Genomic DNA, 22929 nt, shown 5'->3' on the forward strand with positions numbered 1-22929 from the left:
AAATGGAAGATATAGCATAGAATTTATTCTCTTCATCAGACATGAAGATCATCTATAGTTTCAAATTCTTTTTCATTTAGTAAACACTGAGTTGTATTTCCTCAAGTTGCCTAATTTATCATGTGTCTGTGATAAATTTTGGGAGGAATTTATAGTCTCTGCTTCTGTGGGGCTGGTGGTCTTTTCATACACATTTTTCTCTCTATATTTAACAAGACCACCTCACTGCTTTCATTTTGAATGTGTAAAGAAAATAATATTATTTAATTGCCTTATATTAACACCATGCAAAATTAGGGAAGTCTTATTTGAATTTTTTAGCTTTGAAATTCTTCTGGATTTCTACATATTTGGAAGCTGGAATAATAAGTCAATGTCTGTATGGAATAATACTAGCAATATTAGGGGCTATCAGTAAAATTTCACCAGAAGTACTTATGGCCTATGAATAAATGACATAGACTGTGTCATCTGTGCACCAATTCCTAATGTTAGGCCACAGAGCTCTCTGTTCCACCAGATGCAAAAGTGTGTGAAGTGATATATTCATTTATAAATTTATATAACTACTGCAATGCATAGCAGAGGTTAATTGTTATCACCATGGACAGTATACACCATGGATGAAATTTCAGGTTTGGAGTTCCAAAGTGAGGCAGATGGACTTTATCAATAGGTAAAATCAAAGCAATGCACAGGTTTCTCTTTTTTATCCTCTTTTTTTTTTTTTTTTTATTTTTTTTTTTTTACCCTCATATTGCCACTGGTACTGATTGAGATGACTAATAAGCAGTGAGCTAACAGTAGGAATTTTTCAACAAGCAGAAAAGAGCTAAAAGTGAAAACACCATGTATATATAGGAAAGCAGAATGTAGAGTACAATACTCAGTTTCTGCTTCAGTTTTGGACTCAGCCTTCCAAAACTGTGAGAACAAGAAAGATAATTAATTTGGTTACAGTACTGACATTCAGGTTTCTTCAGTGACACCTTTTGGTCTAACTTGGTGAAGACAGAGTCTAAAATGAACAGTAAAACAGTTACAAAATTTACTCATTGGAGAAAGAAATCTGCGTTCAGCAGTGTTCAATATCTTTTCCTCTCTTCATTAACTTTCTATCTCCTCCCAAATGCCTATATACCCAAGTGATATTTTAGTAAAATACCTCAATTTTTTTCCCCTAATTTTATCTATGAATCTAATGTTTTTTTCTTGTTCATACTAAGATGAGCAACTATCAATGCCACTTTAAAAAGCTTAATGGTATATGATGTTTTTTTTCATTTTTATCCTCTCAAGAGTGCCTAGAGATTAGTTGTGACAATAGTGAATGTTTCTGTGCTTGACTTTCTTTCTTAGATGTGTGTCTTGGGACAGCTCCATATTGCTAATAGGGCACGAATAAAGGAGTTCTGTCAAGGTCTGCTAGGGTTTTAATGTCTATGTGACTCAGTACAAAACCATATAGCAATACATGCTTGGGTCCCAAATGCAGTGTAGCTGCATTTGAGAAGTAATAGCCATGACTAATTCAATCAAACTTAGAGCTGCACTGAGGCAACTCTTGATGTCTAGTTCAAAAGCTGGCTTGGACACAGGGAGTTTGAGTACAGCTGCACCACTGTACATAGCTATTACAAAGAGCACATTTATCGAGTGACATTTATCTCACTGGCATGTGAGTAAACCAAGTAAAATACTAGCAGTGTCAGTTATTAGAGGAATTCTCTCCTTCAGTTTCTTCATTTGAAGGCAAATGAAAAAAACTGCTGAAACTAAGAAAATCAGTTTTTCAGAGTCAAGAAAATGTATTTCATTATGTCTATGAAATGCATCAGGTGAGAATATGTCCCAAATACCGAAGTTATACATAAGATGTATGGGCTGATTTGTTGGTATAAATGTTATAAAAATAATATAACTGTTAGCATTTCACACTGAGCTGTAAACTTGATGAAGCTGAAATGTGTCCTAAATTCAAGAAGCACTTGGGTAAAAAGGGTGTCTAGAAATGTTTTCCTTCAGTTTCTCTCTCCTTTGCCGTTGAGGATCTAGTTCAATCTACTTTAAAGCCTCTATCTTAGTTTTTGGTGCTCATTTGTTGTCTGATTGGTTTCAGGTGGTGATTTTTTGTTTGGCTTGGCTTGTTGCGTTTTTTAACAGAAAATTAAAGCCAGATTGTTGCCTCCCCAGCCTGCCCCTGCAATGTATGACCTATGCATAAATAGCATCCATAATTGTTTTTGCTACTGTTTTTCTGATGTTCTACCTAGGGATGAGTGGTTATTAAGGGAAAGAAGATACCTAGCAACAGAAAGTGTAAAAAATTATTTCCTTTACCTCCTTCTTAAGGAGCCTAGTGAAACAAGATGCTGAGGCAAAGAGCAATACAAAGTGGTCAGAGTGTTTCTTTTGCAGAAGACACATGACTGCTCAGAGGCTACAACACTTGACATAAATTAGAGTGTCTTTCAAACTGCTGTAATGTGGCTGAGACAGCCCCATTATAACTGGCTTGGCTGCATCCTGTTCAGCCCTTTAAAGAGAAGGTGGATGTCGCAAAAAAAGTCAGTTTGTAAGACCACATTAAAAATCTCTGTAGCCTTATATAGATTAGGAAGACTACCTTATACTTTCTGTATTATTTGAAAACATGGAAAATGGATACTAAATATGCAAAAAGACAATTCAAGAATGAGATTTTTTTATTAAAAAGAATGAAAAATTCTTCAGAGGAAATTGTAATGATATGAAAAATTTCAAACCCTCTTCAGGGAGATTAGTCAAAACAGCTGTTAGCTGGGTCCTATTCATAAGCATTTCAAAGAAGTTAATAATGAGGACAGAAAATTGATTTTTAGGTGGAACAATAAAGATCAATTGTAACAATCACAGAAAAGCATCCAAGGCTCTAAAGATATCATTCATTCCTAATTATTAATTAGAGATAATCAACTGCTATTTGTTGTAAGCCAATTTGTATTTTATGTCCATAAAGAAAATACTTATAAGTATTATAAGTATCATAATACTTATAAGTGAAAGTATAAAATATTGTTATGTGCTATATGAAATATCTCTTGATTCTGCACTGGTATAGCATCATCATTTAGTACTGTGTGCAGTTTTGGGCAACACATTATAAAAACCATATCAAGTTATCAGAGAATGTCCAGATAAGAGCATTGAAGATGGTGAAGGACCTTGATGTGAAGGGTATGAGGAGTGGCTGTGGTCACTTGGTGTATTCAGCCTGGAGAAGAGGAGACTGAGGGGAGAGCTCAGTGCAGTTACAACTTCTTCATGAGGGGAAGAGGAGGTGCAGGCACTGATCTCTTCTCTGTGGTGACAGTGACAGACCAGAGGAAGTGGCCTGAAATTGTGTCAGAGGAGGTATAGATTGGATATCAGGAAAAGGTTCTTCACCCAGAGGGTGTTTGAGCACTGGAGTGGCACCCCAGGGAAGTACTCACAGCTCCAAGCCTGACAGAGTTCAAGAAGCATTTACACATCATTCACAACACACGTGGTGTGACTCTTGGGGTGTCCTGTGCAGAGTCAGGATTTGGACTTTGGTAATCCTTGTGGACTCCTTCCAACTCATGATATTCAATAATTCTATGATTCTATCAAATATTATGTTTGAAATCTAACTACTTAGCAGTAAATATGCTGCTAATAATGTTGTATTTTAATCTGTAATATGCGTGTCCTTTGGTCAGAAGTAATAGCAGCCTATATAAATAATTACAGGAGAAAATAACTGTATTTCAGAAAAGGAAATGCACAGCAAAACTCTTTAAATGTAATTGCAACTCTTTAAATGTAATGCAATTGTCAAGACTTTAAATTGACAAAACACAATGGCTTTGGGAATGCAAAGTTCAGACCTATGGCAAGTACATCCCTTTGGCAGAAATGAGCCAGGTAGTGTTATGTGGGTGGAGATGTTTAAATCGTAACTGGGATTCCTGGAGCCTGTTCTTCAGTGAGCTGCCAAATTCTTAAGCATATTCCAAACATGAAAATTAAGCACTTGAAGGGCTTTGCAATGAATTTCTGTACTTGAGTGAACCCCATCTAAAAGAAGTTTTAATCCTCAGAAGTATAGTCATTTGCTTAAGTACTTAAAAAAAGATGGCACCAGTAAATCATTACTGCCTTGCTAAGGATGAGCTCTGCAAGGTGCTGAGCAAAGTGTCACTTATGCAGCAAAGTTTCAAAGCATGTGCTTAGCCACATAACACTCTAGGGAATAAAGCCTTAAGTGACCTTTTCCCTTTTTACTTTAGAAGATCACCACCCACAGTGGATGGTTTCTATTTTGGCAAATAGATGCAGCACTCAAAATGTACTTAGTAAAAAACTTTCTTACAGCATTCCACATTTTGATTTCCAGTTTAAGCAAAAAAAAAAGCATAAAGGAAAACACTTTGAAGAGGGTACCTGGCTTCATTTCAGTCTGTGAATCTGCTTAAATTCACTCTAAGATGTTAAAAAGAAAGAGGGAAAAGGTCTTATTTTGAGTTGCAGGACTGCATTCAGAGTGACTGTGTTAACTTTGATGATTTGACATTTCATTTGTACAGGCTCAGATGTTATTGAGGATCTGAAAAAATACTTCTTTATCACCTTCCCCCCCTGCCCCATTCATTGTGTACTTAAAGTAAGACTTTATTCAAAGAAACAGCAGCATAGACTGTGGGCCCCAAGAACAGTTCTTGGACTCACAAGTTCTAATTTTCTCTGTGTTCTTGATTATAGCTCCTAGTCGGTCTCTGTTTTCCAGTTGATACAATGAGAACATGCAGTTCTAACTACAGGTTCAGCAGCCTCAAAAGTAAGAACAGGAGCAGAACCTGGTGGCAAAGACCTTAAAAAAAGGCTGAGTCACTGAGTGCCCTTCTTCATCCCCATCTTCATTGGTAAGACCTGTGACCCCAAATTCCAGGTTCCAGTGGGAAAATCTGAAATAAGAAAGACTTGGTGGAAGAGAATCAGGTTCAGGAACATTTATATTAACCAGATAGACACAAGTCACTGAGATCTGACAGGATTCATCTATGAGTGCTGAGGGCACAAAGTGAATCATGGGAAATTTAACAAAATATAAGTAACAACTTATGTTTTTATGTGTTGTGGTTTGGGGTTTTTTTGTTGTTTGGTTGGTTGGTTATGGTGGTTTTGTTGTGGTGATTTTTTGTTTGTATGGGGGTTTGGTGTTTTTTTTTTGTTTGTTTGTTTGGTTTAGGTTGGGGTTTTTTGTTTTGTTTTGGTTTGGTTTGGGTTTTTTTTGTTTGTTTGTTTGTTTGCTTTTTTTTTTTTGACCAGTAGTGAAATAACTTGCCCAGAAAGATTGACGATTATTTGTCACTGTTAACTAATCTTACTTTAAGATCTGAGTGTCCTCTGCATTTGGTGATCTCCATAGATGTGGGCTTGCTGTAGTTGGATGATTTATCTTTCAAAGGCAAAATACAAGACTTATATTTTAAATTCTTAAACCTGGGATTGTTTTTTATATTAACTGTTTGTATTTGACCTATAGTCGAACAGACTTTTGCAGACATATGTAGTAGTTATTAATTATTTAATGACTGAATCAAGTTCTGAAGATATAACTACTAATTATATACTATGTTTTTCTGAACCTGTGTTTGTATTACTATTGCTTTGGCTGGTAAAAGACTTGCAAGCTTGCAAGAATACCATTATTGTGAACATCTCACAAATTGTATCATGAAAGCTGTATAAAATAGATAATGCACTGTGTTCTACTTTGTTTCATAATTTGAGTGAAAACAACCCTATTACTTAATCATCTCTCCTTTTCTCCTTTAGAAGATGTCATTAACAAATCTTTTCAACTCCATGAATAAGAAAATTATATATTCAGAGTGTAAATGTTTTAAAACTCTAAAAATTCATCTAGAATAGTTTAATTGCATCCTGAAGATATGTGGAAAATGAAAACTGCTCCCAGCAAATTAATAGTAGCTCAGAATATTCAAGTAGCAGAGTGAAAAGTGCTCTTATAATTAGGATTCAATGAAAGTAAGCTGCATTTATAGCTGTTATTCTCAGCTTTTTGTGATACTTCTTCTAGGGACATGATTTTGTGTTCTTACTGTGTTTTCCTAATGAATGAGTGCAGCTGTGCCTTTTAATTCAAAGAATACATTCTTTTAATGTTAAGATTGACAGCTACTATGCAAAAATGATATCTTTAAAATCTCATTTATAAAACACTTTATAAACTTTATTGCTTTATTCTATCAGTCACTATTCTTTTTCTTTTTCCTTACTGAGGTTTTATTCATGTTTTGATACTAAGCATAGATGTAGCTGCAATCGTATGAACTGATATAAGCATTTTCATTCTTTTTTTTCTGAGAAGCATTAACAGGGCTGCACAAAAGGAACAACTAGCAAATTACATTTTGCCAAGACTATAAAAATGAGTTATTAAAATAATAGAAATTATATTATTCCAGAACAATAAAGAATTAATAATCAAATGAAACCGAGAAGCATTCAAAGCGGAATGGGTAAGTTCCTTTTCAGGGTTATGAAAAAAAAAAATGTAGTCATAACTAGTATTCTAAAAAAATACAAATAGAATTTTATTCTTACTGATTTGAGTAGTGTTAATACTTTAGTAGTGGATTTGGGTGCATTTGCTAATAGATTTGCATAAGTCAGTTCTAAAAATACTCTTATACAGTAGTGACTTAGCTACTGAATATCCTGAAAGACTTAATCACAGTTTTCATATCAAGTTGTTATGCCAAACACACTATTTCTACATTGAAGAGAAGGCCAAGTTGAAATAACTTTGTCTTTCTGTAAAACTTATTGTCATTGTATGCACTTGAAATGTTGATTGTTTAATTCATGTTTTGTTTCTGAATATGGTTCATCATTTTAGGCAGCTCATGATATAGTGAACTGTCAACAACATTTATAAAAGGGGACCTCCACTTCAAGCAGTACTAGATCATCTCTTCTTGTTCTTTTTTTTCTTCAAAAAACATCATTGACAGATGAGTGCTTTATTTTAGTTTATTTCTGGTGTTAAATGAATTTAGATATCTATTTTTTTAGCAGAAAATTATTTTAAATTCTATGGTTGAAAATAATGAGTGTTGAATAAAAAGGTTATTTATTGATGTAGATGTAAATATGTTAAAACTATTCCTACCAAATATATTATTGTTTGAACAACCTTGATCATAACTCATAGAAATAGGCCAAATGTAATTCTTTATAGTATAATATACTCTATCTACTGTCATATATTAGTAATAACATCTAATCCTTTTCTCTCTGTCTCTGTCTGTCTCTGTATCTGTCTCCATGTCTCTCTTCATGTGTTTCTGTCTCATGCTTTGCTTCTCTCTGTGTCTCTGTCTGTCCCTCCTCCTGCCCCTTCTCTCATATATAAACATCTATGGATTTGAGAATTTCAATTGGCAAGAAGCCTGAATGTGATTCAGAAACTGAGGGTTTGTCCTTATACTGTTAGCATAGGGCTCCAGGAGCTTTTGCATTATTAGGAAAATACATTTGCCTTCACCCCTAGCAGCAATGTTTCACTATAAAACAGGAATAGAATTTCCAAATATGTAGTGCAATCTTTACTGAAGTAATCTTAAATATCTGACCGGAGAATGTGAAAACCTATGTGACAACAATTCAAATCAGAAAAAGCAGAAGAGATTTTTGTCTATTTTGTAGAATCGCATAATCACAGAACAGTTGAGGCTGAAAGGAACCTCTGAGATCTTCGGGTCCAATCCTCCTGCTCAAGTAGTCACCTAGAGCCTATTACCCAGGATTCATCTTCCATGTGGGTTTTGAGTATCTTGGAGGATGGAGACTACACATGATCTCTGGGAAGCCTGTGCTGGTGCTGTGTCACCCTCACCATTAACAAAGTATTTTCTGGTGTTCAGATGAACCCTCCTGTGTTTCAGACTGTGCCCATTGCTACTTGTCAAGTCACTGGGCAATGCTGAAAACATCCTGGCATTGTTTTCTTTACACCTTCCCTTCAGGTATTTTTATACACTCACAAGATCACCATCTGAACTTTCTCTTCTCCAAGCTGAAGGGTCCTAGCTTTCTCAGCCTTTCCTCATAGATGTTCCAGTCTCTGCATCCTTTTAGAGATTTGGACCTTTTGGTCCAAAAAAAACCATTTTGGACTTGCTCCAGTACCTTTTTGTGTGTCTTGCGCTGAGAAGCTCAGAACTGGACACAGTACTTCAGGTGTGGCCTCACCAAGTGCTGACTAGAGAGAAAGGATTACTTCCCCAACCTGCTGGCTAATCAGGGGGATCACATTCCCTAATCTTTTAACATATAAAAAGTTATATGTTTTGATTATTAGGGCTACAGCTTTGACAGCTAGCGGGGTTTTTATCTTCTACATTACCCTTTATTGTCTGTAGTAACTCAAAATGCAGTAAGCATTCAGGTCATGTGGAACTGTTTATCTATCCTTTTATTTTATTATAACTATTATGATAAAAAACAGGAATATTTGGTTTCTAAACATTCTTTTTTTTATTTAGCCTTTTTGGTGAAAACTGCTCTAACCATACCACTTATATTAGATATAATTTGATATATATACTGATTTCTTTTGAATCAAACAAATTGCTCCTCATATTTTGTCATAGTATCGAAAGTGTCTTTAATGCCAAGTGACTTTAATGCCACAGAGAATCTTAATACTACTAAAATGTTGATTTTACTGAAATAATTGTAATGGTCTGCATGTGAGTGTTCTGGATAATTTAAATGATACAGTGGATAAAAAAATTAATTAGTCAAACATTTTTGGATGTTTTTTCAATCCTTTGAAAATGTTGATTTTTGTCAGACTATGGTATTTCCTTGCCTTCTCAATGTAAATCATTCTTTTTTCTTATTTAATGTTTCATGAGGGAATGGTAGGAAATATAATTTAAATTAGACTTTAGTAATTTTTAATTCTGCCTCAATGTCAGACTATTGACTTCCATATCATATTCATCATTAAATTGATTTCTGTATTTGAAAAAAGTGAATACAATAGCCAACAGTTTATTAGCTGCTGCTCCATTTTTTAATTTTCATTCCAGTTATAGGAAAAAAAAAAGAGAAAATACGGTGTAGTTTGTTGTAGAAATATGAGGAAATAGAGTTTATCCGAAAATATTTTCATTAAATACTAGTCTTAGAAATAAGATGGTGTTATTTTACTTTGCAAAAGACATAGGAGATTGCTTAAAATATACAATGTGTTCAGGGGTTTTACTTATCTAAAGCAAAATAAGTTTGTCAACATCAACCCTGTAAATTTGGCCTTTTTGAACTAGTTCATATTTCCACTGAAGTTAATGAGAATTCATACTACTAGCAGAACATGCAAACTTACGTAGCTTGAATTCTCTACCAGGATAAAATTAATTTTGGATTTGTACAGAGAAATAGCTTAATTCCCTATCCAGTGAAAACATGGTGTATTACAATTTCCAAGTGGCTGTAAGTGCTTTAAACCAGTCTTCCTAAGCAGTTGCAAACAGGTACATAGGTATCTTGGCCTTACCTTGTTATTCAGTAAATGTTAGTAAAAATATTCAGCATAAGTTTTCTTCAGTTCATGATTTTTCAAAAGATGTGTTCATTATGTGACAAACTTCAATATCAATATTTAGGACCCATTGTGTTTCACATATAGATTTTTTTAAAGTATTGATAGAAATATTTATAAGCGTTGGGGTTTGTAGGTGGTATTTTTATTTGTTTTTGTCTGGTCTCAGATTTTGTGGATTTTTTTCTGATGTGAAATAAACAGAAAGTGTCAAACTGTTGACAGACATTACCCAATGTAATGGAATTTGTGTTTTTCAAGTCAATAGGTATTTTAGAGAAAACAAGCACATATGGTTTGGAAGATAAACTTAAGTTTTGCCAAAGTAGATGACCTTTTAAAAGGATCCAGTTTGTTGTATGCAATATGTTTCACAGTACCAAATTTGAAACAAAATTATCTGAATGTATCTCTGGGATTTATGCCTAATAGGGACCATCAAGCAGAATTTGAATGCTTGAGTGCACCTGATGTTTATTGAATGACTGTAATTACCAGGTCAGCCTTGGGGAACATCCAGATTTCTCTACTCAGAGATGAGAAAGTTCTGGCTCGGGATCTGAAAAGAGGGAAAATGCCAAATAAGGTAGACTATCATATGTCCCCTTGTACTGGGCCCAGGGCAGTGATTTTTCCTACCTGACATTCCCCAGATATAATTCAAGAAATAATGCAATTTTAGTCTGGTTAGGCATCTGCCAATTACCTCTGGTTTATTTGGCGTTATCTTGAGGGAAAGTTGTAACTGAGAGTGAAGGGGTCAAAACATAGCATTGGGAAACTGTGATGCAAGCAAGGACTTGTCCGGGATTTCTTGAAATGAGTTAGGAGGCTGGGAAACTCTCAGCACACCAGACAGTGACAGCATCAGAGAATAAGAAAACCAATTGAAAAATGGAATTCAAGATTACGATAAGGTGCCACATGAGGTTGAGGGTTGAGTTGCCAAGCCTGCTCTTGATATGATGGTGAGCTATGCCCATATATCTATTCAGAAGTTACATGTTCACATAATACATATATACATAAATAGTAACACAATAGAGTTTCTGGTTATGTTTATCACCTGAACTTCTGTTGCTATTGCAATATAGCATTAAGTTTTCATGGAAAAACTGGGCTTCCTAGTGCTCAGCAATGGTTTATGAACAAATGACTTTTTTGTGCCATGCCTTGTACAGCCTCTGTTGAGGTACATAGTGACAGTGAACGAGGGAATGGTATTCCCTTGTTCACCTCTCTCTCACTGTTTGAGAAAATATATACAGTTTCACTCCAAAGTACTTATTGGTAGGAGAGAAAGTTAATAGGAAGTTCTTAGATTTATACAGTTATAGATGTAAGAATTAGGGGTGAGGAAGGCATTCATGGCTATTTTATGGAAACCCATAAGCTTAGTAGACATTAACTTTGCACCTACTCCAAGTGCAAATTCATAACACTAAGCACAATATACAGTTTCATTGAAGTATGTCCTATTAGTCTATAAAAATACAGTCAATTGACATATTTCAAGTGTTTGCATACACTGTTACTCAAATACATGTTCCTGGTAGTTAATGAGCAGTAATTCCTAAATTTGTATTTGATTTCCAAACATAGTATTATTTTTCCCCTAGATATGTTAGTAAGATCTATTTGAAATGCTATGAATCTGTTTATAACATCAAACTATTTCTCTGACAGTTTATGAAATTATGTTTATAGAAAACTTTTACTGTAATTACTGTTCATTCTTTTGGTGCAAAGCACGTCTGCAGAAAACTTAATAAGAGGATAATCAAGGGGAAAAAAAGAAAAGAAAATGCAGTCAGTCAGAGTCATTTGCTTGATAAATCTCTTTAGAAGTAATACATACAGTGTTTTAATTAGTATTTTGTAAGCATATGCTGTCATTTGAAATTTGTTGGTATTTGAGTATAGCATAAATCGGTTTGGCAGAAAAGTTGTGACTCTCCCCTTTAGGCACTCTAGAGATGTACATTTTAAGCTAAGTCTACTTCGTTTGATGTGTTGAGTTACACTGAAATATAATATATAGTGTCAATTTATTTCAATTACCAAGACAGATATTATACATATATAAAATTCTGTGTGTTACTTTCTCTGAAGGACAAAAACAATTTCTTAAACACTCTTTCCTAACTGACTTTGCAGTTTAATGTGCATTGTCATATGGTTTTTGGGAAGTGTAGCATACTAACAAATTTAACTTAGATTTTCTCCAGTGATTCTCAGATGATATAAAAATCTGACTTGGAAAATCATAGAATGCACCACAGAACAGTCTGGGCTGTAAGGGACCTTAAAGATCATCCAGTTTCCAACACCTGTTATAGATATTGACACCTTCCACTAGACCAGATTGTTCAAAACCCCATCCAGCATGGCCTTGAACACTTAACAGGGATGGGGCATCCCCAACTTCTCTGGGTAACCTGTTCCACTGTCTCACCACTCTAATACTGTAGAAAATTCTTCCTAAGATTGAATCTACTATTTTTCTGTTTAAAGTCATTCCCCCTCATCCTAGCATTCCATTCCCTGATAAAGAAAGCCTCCCTATCTTTCCTAGTGGTCTCCACAGAATTATCTTTTCTCCATGTTAAACAATCCCAAACTGCTCAGCCTGTCCTTACAGGAGAGGAGTTTCAGCCCTCTGATCATCTGTGTGGCCCTTTTCTGGACCCAAATCTGTCTTATATTGGGGGCCCCAGAGCCAGATGGAGTACTGGAGGTGGGGTACCATAAGAGCAGAGTGGAGGGAGAGAATCATCTCTCTCGACCTCCTGATCGCATTGACTTTAATACAGCTCAGGATATGGTTGGTTTTCTGTGCTGTAATTGCACATTTCTGGTCATGTTCAGTTTTCCAATCCAGCAATACCAGTAAATCCATTTTTGCAGGCCTACTGTCAATCCACTCATGGCCTAGCCTGAATCTATATTTGGGATTACCCTGACCCCAGGTACAGGATCTTAAATTTTGCATGGTAGAAGGCTTGACAAGCCCTCTTCTCAAGTTTGTCAAGGTCCCTCTGGATGACATCCCTTTCCTCTAGAATATCAACCACACCATGCAGTGTGATGTTGCCCACAAACTTTTGAGGGTGCATTTAATCCCACTATCCATGTCCCTGACAAGTGATTTGATTGGCATCAAATCAGTTAATGATGAAAATCCTTCCTCAGAAGTTTAATAAATTTAACTGGTCAATATTTTTCCCTAATTATGGAATGGCATATATCCCTATTGACTAAGTACCTAGGATAGTGATGCATTGCTGTGCATTTCCTATATTTTTTGAGTAAATATGGATAAAGATAATAGTAATAAATTTCCACTTACCATAATAAACCAAAAGTTTTTATTCATGTAGAGCAGGCTGATATGAATGACTTCATTTTAGAACAGCAGCCCCCAGCCCCCATGCACAGAAAACAATATGGGTTTTCAACACACATTGGCAAAAGAAAAGGAAGACATGCATATGCATTAAATCAGAAACCACTGAAATGGCTTCTGTCAGCCACTTATATTAATCAGGCTAATCTCTTCATGAAATGGTTTTCCATTTGTCAGATTTCTAATCTACTTTCCTGCATGCTGGAGTGGCTGCTGATACAATTTTGGCAAACCATTGATATTGAATCTGCCTCCAAATTTTCCACGTTTAATGGACAAATGATAAATCTGACTGAATTACAATTTAATGTTAAATTCAGAATTTTTATGTCTTTGATATAAAACTGGTTTATATTCTCATTATGTCCAAATAGTATGCTTAGAGTTCTTTGAAATTATAGGACAAAGTAAATCTGTCTCCTTTATTCCTCATCCCTATTACCCAGCTGAAATATGCATATCTCCTGATAGTAAGAGATGTCTAGTTTGTCACATGACTAAGATGAAGGAAGAGCAATTATTTTTAAAATAAGTTCTAAATACATACTGTATATATGTTTAGAACATATACAGTAATATGTGTAAACACATATGTGTTTATATATGTGTTCTAAACACATACTGTATACATGCAATTTTTAAAATATGTTTCATTTAAAAAACAATAAAAGGATGGAGGATAAAAAATAAATCTTTTACTATTTAAGCTAAGGGTGAACCTAAATATTGGTTCTCACTGATTCATAATTTATTTTTAAAACAACAGCCTTCTGAAAAAGGCAGCCTTTTTTTCCTTTAATTGCTACAGATACTATCATCAGCTAGGTCATAAAGAAATATTAGATCCTTGTCCCCAAAAGTTTGAGTGGACTTACACCTCAGTTACTTTTTGAGCTTTACAGAGTGCAGTGCTGTATCCAGTGGTTTCAGGATATGAAGACAGATTGAACAGTGTTTCAGGTCTTCGTCTCAATGCATGCCCTGTTTGCGGATAGGTAATTGCTGGAGTGTGTGTTAGAGCTCATCTACAGGTGATTAAAAGCAGATAAAGTATTTATGCAAAGTTTTTAATATCATCTCATTTTATGATAAATGAAATTATTCTTTGTGCTTATATAGACTATAGTCTACTTAATGAGGATGGATTTCTTCTTCTTTTGCTAGGATTCATAAATTAAGCCTTAATTTCAGTTTCCTTTGTAAAGATCTTTCTGCTTTTGTTTTTAGTATGAATTGAATAGAAAGGGCCTTCAGGATTAGAGGAAAATATGATAAAGCTTCATGCCATCTGAAGAACATGAATGATATTCAGCTCTATTTAACAAATTCTCTTTCATATCCTAGTCTAAGACAATACTCCTTTTGGCTTTCTTAAGATGAAGAAATCTTAATATATAATTATTCTAGCACTAATATTGCTTGTTGTTGTTGATTATTCTTACTTAGCTTTCCAGACATAGCAGAGAAAAAAGCTAAAGAAAAGTAAAACCAGCCAAAAATCCACAATATTAAGCTATGATCTGAAGTCTTAGGCTATGAGGCTATCTGAAGTCTAGGCTTACGTTCTAGATAAACTCATGTTACCTTCAACTAACATATCCAGTAATCAAAATGCTGTAAAAATTTTTAAGTACCAATCATATTTTTCCTTGATTTGTTTATTTAAGTTATGTGAGAAATTGTCTTTAAGAGAAGACATAGTTTTAGGTTACACATTTTAAAATGTAGTGAACTTAGCTCCAGAAAATTTTCAATGTATCCTCAGCAGAATGAAGAATTCAGTCTAAGTGTCACAAATATGAAGAAACATAAGAATTACTACTGAGAATTCTTTCTATTTTTCCTTGTAAGACCAACAGAAAAAATATTTATTCTCAGTGCTGAAAAAGACTCATTAAATACTTATTTGTTTACAATTTTTAAGATGTTTTAATTACTGTGTCCTGGACCTACAAATGTACATTTGTCTTTCATGACTGACGTGTAGGTAAATAGCAAAGATGTAAAAGCTGTACTCATAAAGTAAGTATCACCAAATATTTCTAAAGTATGTTTAGTTAAATTTCTGTACTGCACTGCAAGAAAGGACATAGGAAGAATTCATGTTTATGTTACTGTTATAAAATTAAGATTATTTTCCCATTTTCATTATGGGATCTCAGATGGACTTCTGTTAAACACACCTTCTTAATTTTAACAGAGAAAATGTTAAAATGGAATATTAGCTGTCTGGTTTCTATTCTGTAGGAAATTCTGTCATAGTAATTAATATTCAGTTAGTATTCAGAAGAAATCAACTACTCTTTTCAAATTGCTTTCTCTTGTCTCATGAGTGATTGGCTGCCAAAAATGCTTAAGGTATTTGTATCTGAATTTGAACAGTATGTTTTGAAATCATGGGCATAGCACTAAATGTGGGGAAAAGAGTCAATTTTATGAGATCACCCTTATTGTACTCTTTGTGCTACAGTAATAGGTGGTGTTACTCATAAGTTAGTTCCTACAGAAACTTTTAATTATAAGAGAAACAAACTCAGTAATTAGCCATAGACTGTATATTTTCCTGAAAAGTCCTTCAATACCCTAGGAACTTGGACTAACTTTTAATGATTATGCACAGTTATGCATAATTTCTTAATATTCCTAGAATTCTTAGAGTTGCTCAAAAAATGCACAGTTATAAAAACTGTCATTGTGTTCAAGTATTTTCTGAGTTAAACACAGTGTGTTTATGTGTGCTTGACAAGTTGCACTAACCTTTTGAGATTAATATAATTTCTGTATAATATTAGAGTAATACTTTCTTTTACAAATGTGTATCTCAGAGAAGGTAGTCTGTAGAAAGGCAAGACTGAATTTCTGTAACTGTGTTTCCTTGTCCATTTTTTTTTCTTGTTATTTGCTTTGGTTTTGTTAATGATAATGTTCCTAGGGGAATATATTTGTAGAGAAGTAGATTTATTGTAGATGCAATCTGTTTGAAGTTGTTATGAAGGCATGATCCTGACAAGTACAAACTCTTGTAAGAAAAATCTGGAATATTGTGCTTTGAAATGTTTAAGTGGAACTTTTGTTACAGAAATTTCTGTTGTCTGCTCTTGGTGTTGTAAAGGTTTTCAGGGAAAGGCACTGAGGATCATGCCAGATTTTACTATGCTAGAAATAAGAGAATCAGTTTTAGTGCCCCAAAGACTGAACTACTAGTATGAAGGTCTTGAAACCTTGACATTTGTGCTTTGGCATTGAATTGTGAAGGGCGAAAAAGACATTATTAAGTGTGGCCCATCTTCTTTATTTTTGTGATCCTGAAGCAGTGAGATAGTGAGAATAATGTTAAACTAAAAGGTTGCATTAGAAAAGAACATGGTGCAAGTGTAGTAACTCTTAAAGTAATTAAGATGTAACCTCAAGGATAAGTTGGTTTTGCTTTAGTCTTTTAATTATAGAAAATTTTCCAGCAAGTCTTTTTTTCCTGTTGAATAGAGAACAAATGACAATTAAGCAAATGTTATTGAATTACTCTCCTTCACATTTATACGTCTAGCTCTAGTATAATCTATTTCTTATATCATTTTTGTAACAAGTTCCTTCAATGGTTAAAAAATATACACTGTGTACACTTACCTGAGTCTAAAATTTTAAAATATGAGTTTAAATGTATCAGCCTTATATAAATCTAGTGCAGAATTAAATCTATTTAGTTTAGCTTAGTTTAGCTTTAGGAATAAGAGGACTAAAACAGGGATTGGTGTATAAGAAAAATCTATATATTGTATTCTGTATTCTGGGGTGATTGAGAAAGAACCTTGTGAACCCAATTAACTACATGTCTGACTTAGTAAGAACTTTATCTTATGTCACAATCCTAAACTACTTCAGGTAATAATGACTTAGGTCAATCAACATTTTGCTGAATAAGCTTCTATTGTGTCACGAGAGCCAGAGTAAAGGCAAAGGAGAAAAACTTTTCAGTTCTAAAAACTTTTTATTTTTAGCAGGCTGAGCTGGAAAAGTGAGGCTATCAATTATTTTAAAAAGTGGTGGTGACAGATACATAAAAACTATCAATATCTTACTTATGTAACAAAAGATAATATTATGTTTGAATGTAATGCTACCAACAATTAGTACATAATATGAATCCCGGCTTTAGCGGGCTGTTTCACCTCCTGGCAGTTAAAAAAAAAATTAAATACATGTATATGGAGTTCCAGTGGGGTTTTTATTTTGAATGTGGGTTTTGTGGTTTGTTTGTTTTTACTTTATTAGTATACTTTCTGAACTGATGATCTACAATCACTAGCTTTGAAGAAACTTGTAAGAATTCTTTATGTACCTGATAAAATGTGGGCTTTTCAGCCAGGGGATCATAAATAGTACATCAGTGACTACTGAGCAGTCAGCACTGTTGAAAATACACTTAATGAAAAAATCAATCCAATATTCAGGAAAAGGGGGATATACAAAAGCAAAATATTAAAGAACTTATTTGACAGAAGCTTGATCCAAACCAAGTTGAAAATCATTCCTTTTAGTAGTGTTTACAACAAAATTCCCCCACAAATGTAAAGATTCAAGAACTAAAATTCTATTTTATACATTATGTAGCTAGTACTCAGTTTAGTTTGTGAGGTATTCTTTTTTATGATAAAATCTCATGTACTTAATACATACAGCAAGAGATCACCTGTATGTTTTTTTCCTGAAGCAAACTCTGAGGTTCATGTAAATTCTACTTTTGTTAAGAGATGCTATTTAGCTTAAGGTACCAATTGTACCAATTGCCAGATACCAAAGAATAGGGAAATGCTGCATGAAGTCAAATTTAATGGCAGCTTTCCATTATTTTGATATTTATCAAATCCTGCTAAAACATTACTTTCTTAATTTTGGATGTATTCCAATGGGTTTGACTGGACCAAACAAATTCCTTCAATGCATTTCAGTAATAGGCCTTTTCATATAATAAAATGTTTTATTCATAATAAATTCTTGAATTATCAAAAGCTTATTTTTAACTGGAAACTCTGATTTCTTTATTTTGGCTAGGTTTTTTTTTAAAGTTTTCTAATTTTCACAGAATCTCTCTTTTCAGAAATTACTACGTATTAGCTCTGACAAACAAGTGCCAGTGGTTTTCTTCATTTGAGGTTTACCTGCTAAGTGCAACTTACAAACTACTCTGAATACTAGTGGTTTAGGCTTAGCAATGATCAACTTTGCATTTTATCTACATCACTTCTATAAATGTGTTCCAAGCTTCATGTTATTTGGTGAAATTCTGACTTATGCTATGTGTCAGACTATGTCTTCATGAGAGAAATTAATTATGGACTTGATGATCTCCTCCATGAAGAAACGTCTGAGGCTATGCTGCTTACATTGCTTGAAAATCTTCAAAATGAAAACCTGCTGAAGATAAGAGCAGGCTGACTGAAATTCAGATAAATCAAGCCTATATTCTTTATGAAACAACAACATATGTTAGGAAGCAAGCCTAAAAATTCATACAATTTCTAATCTTTTTAACTACTCTGTGATTTAATGGTCCATATGAGAAAGTGACAATTTAAACCTCCATATTCTTATTTCATTTTTACATTTACTCTAGTATAAGCAATACAGTAAAAATTTTGTTGTCAGAAGGATAAAGAAGAAATAATTTCTTTGCAAACTACATAAATGGTTAATTTCTGTGCAGGTCTCCAGTAGTATTATTGCTGAATAAGGCTACAATTTCAAGGAGAAGGTGTTAGTTCATAAATAGGAATTGTGTAATCTTCCACCTAGAAATTAATTAGAAGTTTCATTCTTACTTCAGCCTACCAATGTGTATTATGTTGTGGCATACCATATTGCAGTAATGCATACTATGGTGTAAAATTTGGATGTGCTATGTTCATAGTCTACTAACTTAGATTTTATAGCATCCAGAATATAAGTTATTAATGGTTATTAATATATTCACATGTATAATATCTGAAAATCACTTCTCCTGTTCTGTCTCAAAAGTAGCACAGAATGTACAGAATTTCATTTCAAAAAAATTCTTTCAGGCTGGACTAGCAATTTTCAATACCTCTTGACTGTTTTGGACAGAATGGGTGGATGCTCACTTTTGAAATACAATCAAGAATCCTGATGATTATCATTATTCAGAATCCACTTCTATTCTCAGAACTATAGCACTTGCCTTTTCTTAGGATAGGCAAAGCCCATGATATTCCAATGACTGAATTAGCATCAATGCTTTGTTAAATGGGATTCTAGTGACTACCTGCAATTATGGGTAGGGAAAATACTTTAGAGAAATATTTTCAAAGTGGATGTAAATACTGCAATATCTTTCACACAAATTGTTCTCAAATAAGTATATAGAACTAAATTGCTTTCTTCTTGTAAAACGAAAATTCTTGAATTGGTTCATTCAGAATTTTGTATGTAAATTACACTAGGCACATAAATAATCTCACCACAGAGTTCTGCTATGCTTTCCAGTTGTTGGAGAACTATTAGAAGAAAAACCCAAACCTAACAAATCAAAACAAGCAAAACAAAACAAAAAAAAACAACACTGAGCAGCAGTTTTTTCTCTTACTACATAATGACTTATTGGAGGATAAATGAAAAGAATGCTGAAGTTCTATGTCATTACCATGAAAGGATATTGATTCTGAGAAGAAAACTCCTTGAATCCATGCTTTTGAGATGTACCTGTATAACTGTGGTAGGATTCCAATTCGGAGACTTATTGCTAACCTGTTTTTTAAAAAATGTCTTTTGAACGTCTGTTCAGATTTCAGTCTTTTGGAAATAAACTTCTAAGTTCTAATGTAAAGTTAAAATTTCTTTGAAAATGTTTTTTTTTTTTTTTCTTATTTAGTCTTGCAGAAATAGATTAATATGAACTGAAGTGTCTGAAGGACAGAGAAGTAGCTAGTATTTCATGGTCTTTTATCTTGTGGATTACACAAAATTGGTTCCTTCTGGCTATAGGAAGGCTAGCCAGAAGGAATAGGCTGGGTAATCCATGTCCTCCTATTATTCAGCCATACTTAATTTCTTAAAAAAAAAAGAAAGTACAGAAAAATATTTTTTGCTTGTTTGTTTTTGTTTTTTTTTTTTTTTAAGTGAAGAATGACATTGAATAGCTATTGCCTGTTTTTCAAATAGAGGACATTTGCTAGTGGAGTGCTGTCCAAAAATCATTTGATATTTTGGAGTAGTGAGGCATTCAGACTGTGATCTACTATAAGAAAAGGTTTTGGTAGATCTCCTGAGTAATGGTTGGTCTTCCTCTTTACTTATTACTTGCTCTTGCTAAATGTATTTTCCCCTTCTGAAATGTTCTTATCTTATATATCTGATCTTAATAGTTTGAACAAATAAGTATTATATTGTTGAATTGGAATTTTTATTTTATTTTTAATTGTGTGTATGTGTGTCCGTTGTAAGGATAAAATGTTAGGAAGATGAAATACACTGCTAGACTATTCATATAAGCCACTCAAAATCGAAAGAAAAAGTGATTCTTTATTACCCTCCTGAAAAAGCTGATATATTAAGTTATTGGAACGAGTACAACAGAATACCATGGCCATGTGCGAAATTAACTGAGAAGCAGAAAAGATGCAAAATGCAGGAACAGGTTTTTAATTTTTTTAATGAGTGATACCATGAAGTATTCACCAAAAAATTATTTTTTTATTAATTTAGAAAATTATTTATCTCTCTGCTGCATTTCCTAAATACTGTACACAACCGTATACAATATACCTGTCCATTGGTTAATGCAGATGAAAACTACTTTTTTTTTTTTAGCGTTTGAAGGAAAAAGAACTTTACAGGTGGATTCTATCTGGATAGAGGACTACCAGAATGCTCCCAGTCAACAAGGATCACTGGATCCTCTGTATGGTTGCAATGTGAACATATCATGTGTTCCTTAGAGAAGTGTTTGCTAATTAGATTAACCAATCTTCTTAGTTTATATAATTTTTTTTTTTACATTGATCATGTAGATTTTTTCACAATGATTAAAATAAAGGGAATTATGTGCTGTGTTAGTGAATTTATCTGAAGCACATTTCTACAAGCCTACTATGCCACGATAATCTTCCATCTGTTTTTACACTAATGAACTATGTTCTTGTTGTTACTATCCTTGTTGCAGTAATAATTTCAAAGGTTTGGTCTGATGGCTTTGTTTTTTTAGTTTAGTAAACATAATTTAAGATTTTAGCAAGATTAAAATGAATAGGAATTACACTATTATTTCAGTGCTAATGATCTAGACTTATGAGAACTGTACTGCAGATCTTGTTTTCCTAAAATTAATCTTTATTTTTTCAGGAGTCAGCCATTTGGTTTTGAAAAAAATTAGTGACTGACAGGCTGTTTACTCATCAGCTTTTTAATGGGCTTTCTAATCACACGAACACAAGTAAAAGTATAAATATAGATGTATACAGGTGTGTATAGAGAACATCTAATATTCCCTGATATCTAAACCTAAGGGTATTATAATGTGGATTTGTGTTGGAAAGTGTAAGCTAAAGCCATCTTGAAAGAGCAGTTTAAGTAGGTATACAAAGATGGATAAGAATCTGGATGGGTAAAATGTGTCAGGGATACTGAATAAGTAGGTATGGTGATGAAATCTGTTCTTTTTTAGATTCAACAGCTTTTTTTCAAAATGCTGAAAGTTTCCAGTGTGATTCTTATTTGTTCCAAGAGCAATGGAACAAACTTTTACATGACCATAGGAAAGGTCTGTAAGCAAATAAATATTTTGCAACTGAACAATGATCAGTTGAATTGGAATTAACTAATCTTAATTGTATGTATTTCCACTGATGCCACTGGCAAGCTGAAAACTTGTGGTATTTGAAAGTATATTCAGTTGTTCCAAGTTGTTCCAAATTATGTATTCTCTGCGTGAGAGAAGTGAAATTCTATTTTATCTTGTATACAGCACTTACTTTAGCATTTAGCCTTTAGGATGGCATAGCAATGCCAGAAACTTCGTGCTCATTCTTTTGAGCATTCACCTGGGGCAAAATGGAGGCAAAGACTATTCTGTGACCAAACTGAGAACTTAACTCTAAGAAAGAAGGTGAAATATTTCTCTCTGTTTTTAAATATTTTAAGGGTTGCAGGGGGAGCTATTGGGAGAAAGGAGTCAGGACTTCCATTTTGGTACCCATTCTCTGATCTGCTATTAGCAAATCACAGTTATATTACACATATGGCTTTGTATAATTTGCAGAGTTACCCTCAACTGAACTAATCTCAGCTGTATCACAGTCTGGGGCGTGATAACAGTGCTAACATTATAGGCCTTATCCCTGTGTAAAAAGCACACAATTTTTTTTTATGAAGTAACAGTGTGCCTGTCCCTTGTGTACACTGAAATTGCTTCACAGCACCATTTATGCAAATAGGTTATACAGTTAATTTCAGTTAAAACGTTTAATTACTCTACAAAACTGACTTCAGTGCAACATGTCCAGGTATTTTAAATAATAAACCAGAGGGTTTGGAGATACCTTTGACACCAGATAGTTTTTCTTTTTGGAACAAAATTTAATGTTTTGTTGTTGGCATGGATGTTGGGATTGAGTTCATCTGCAACAAGTTTGTGGATGACTCAAAGCTGCGGTCAGCATGCTGGAAGGCAGGGACGCCATCAGAGGGACCTTGACAGGTGTGAGAAGTGGGCCTGTATGGACTTCAGGAAGTGCAGCAGGGCCACGTGCTAAGTCCTTCACCTATATCAGGTGAACCTAAAATACAGGTTGGGCTGAGAAAGTATCGAGACCAGCCCTGAGGAGAAAAACTCACTTCTGTTGGTTGACGAGAAACACAACATGACCCGGCAATG

This window comes from Vidua macroura, chromosome Z (genome assembly GCF_024509145.1).
Source record: "Vidua macroura isolate BioBank_ID:100142 chromosome Z, ASM2450914v1, whole genome shotgun sequence".
Classification (NCBI taxonomy): Eukaryota; Metazoa; Chordata; class Aves; order Passeriformes; family Viduidae; genus Vidua; species Vidua macroura.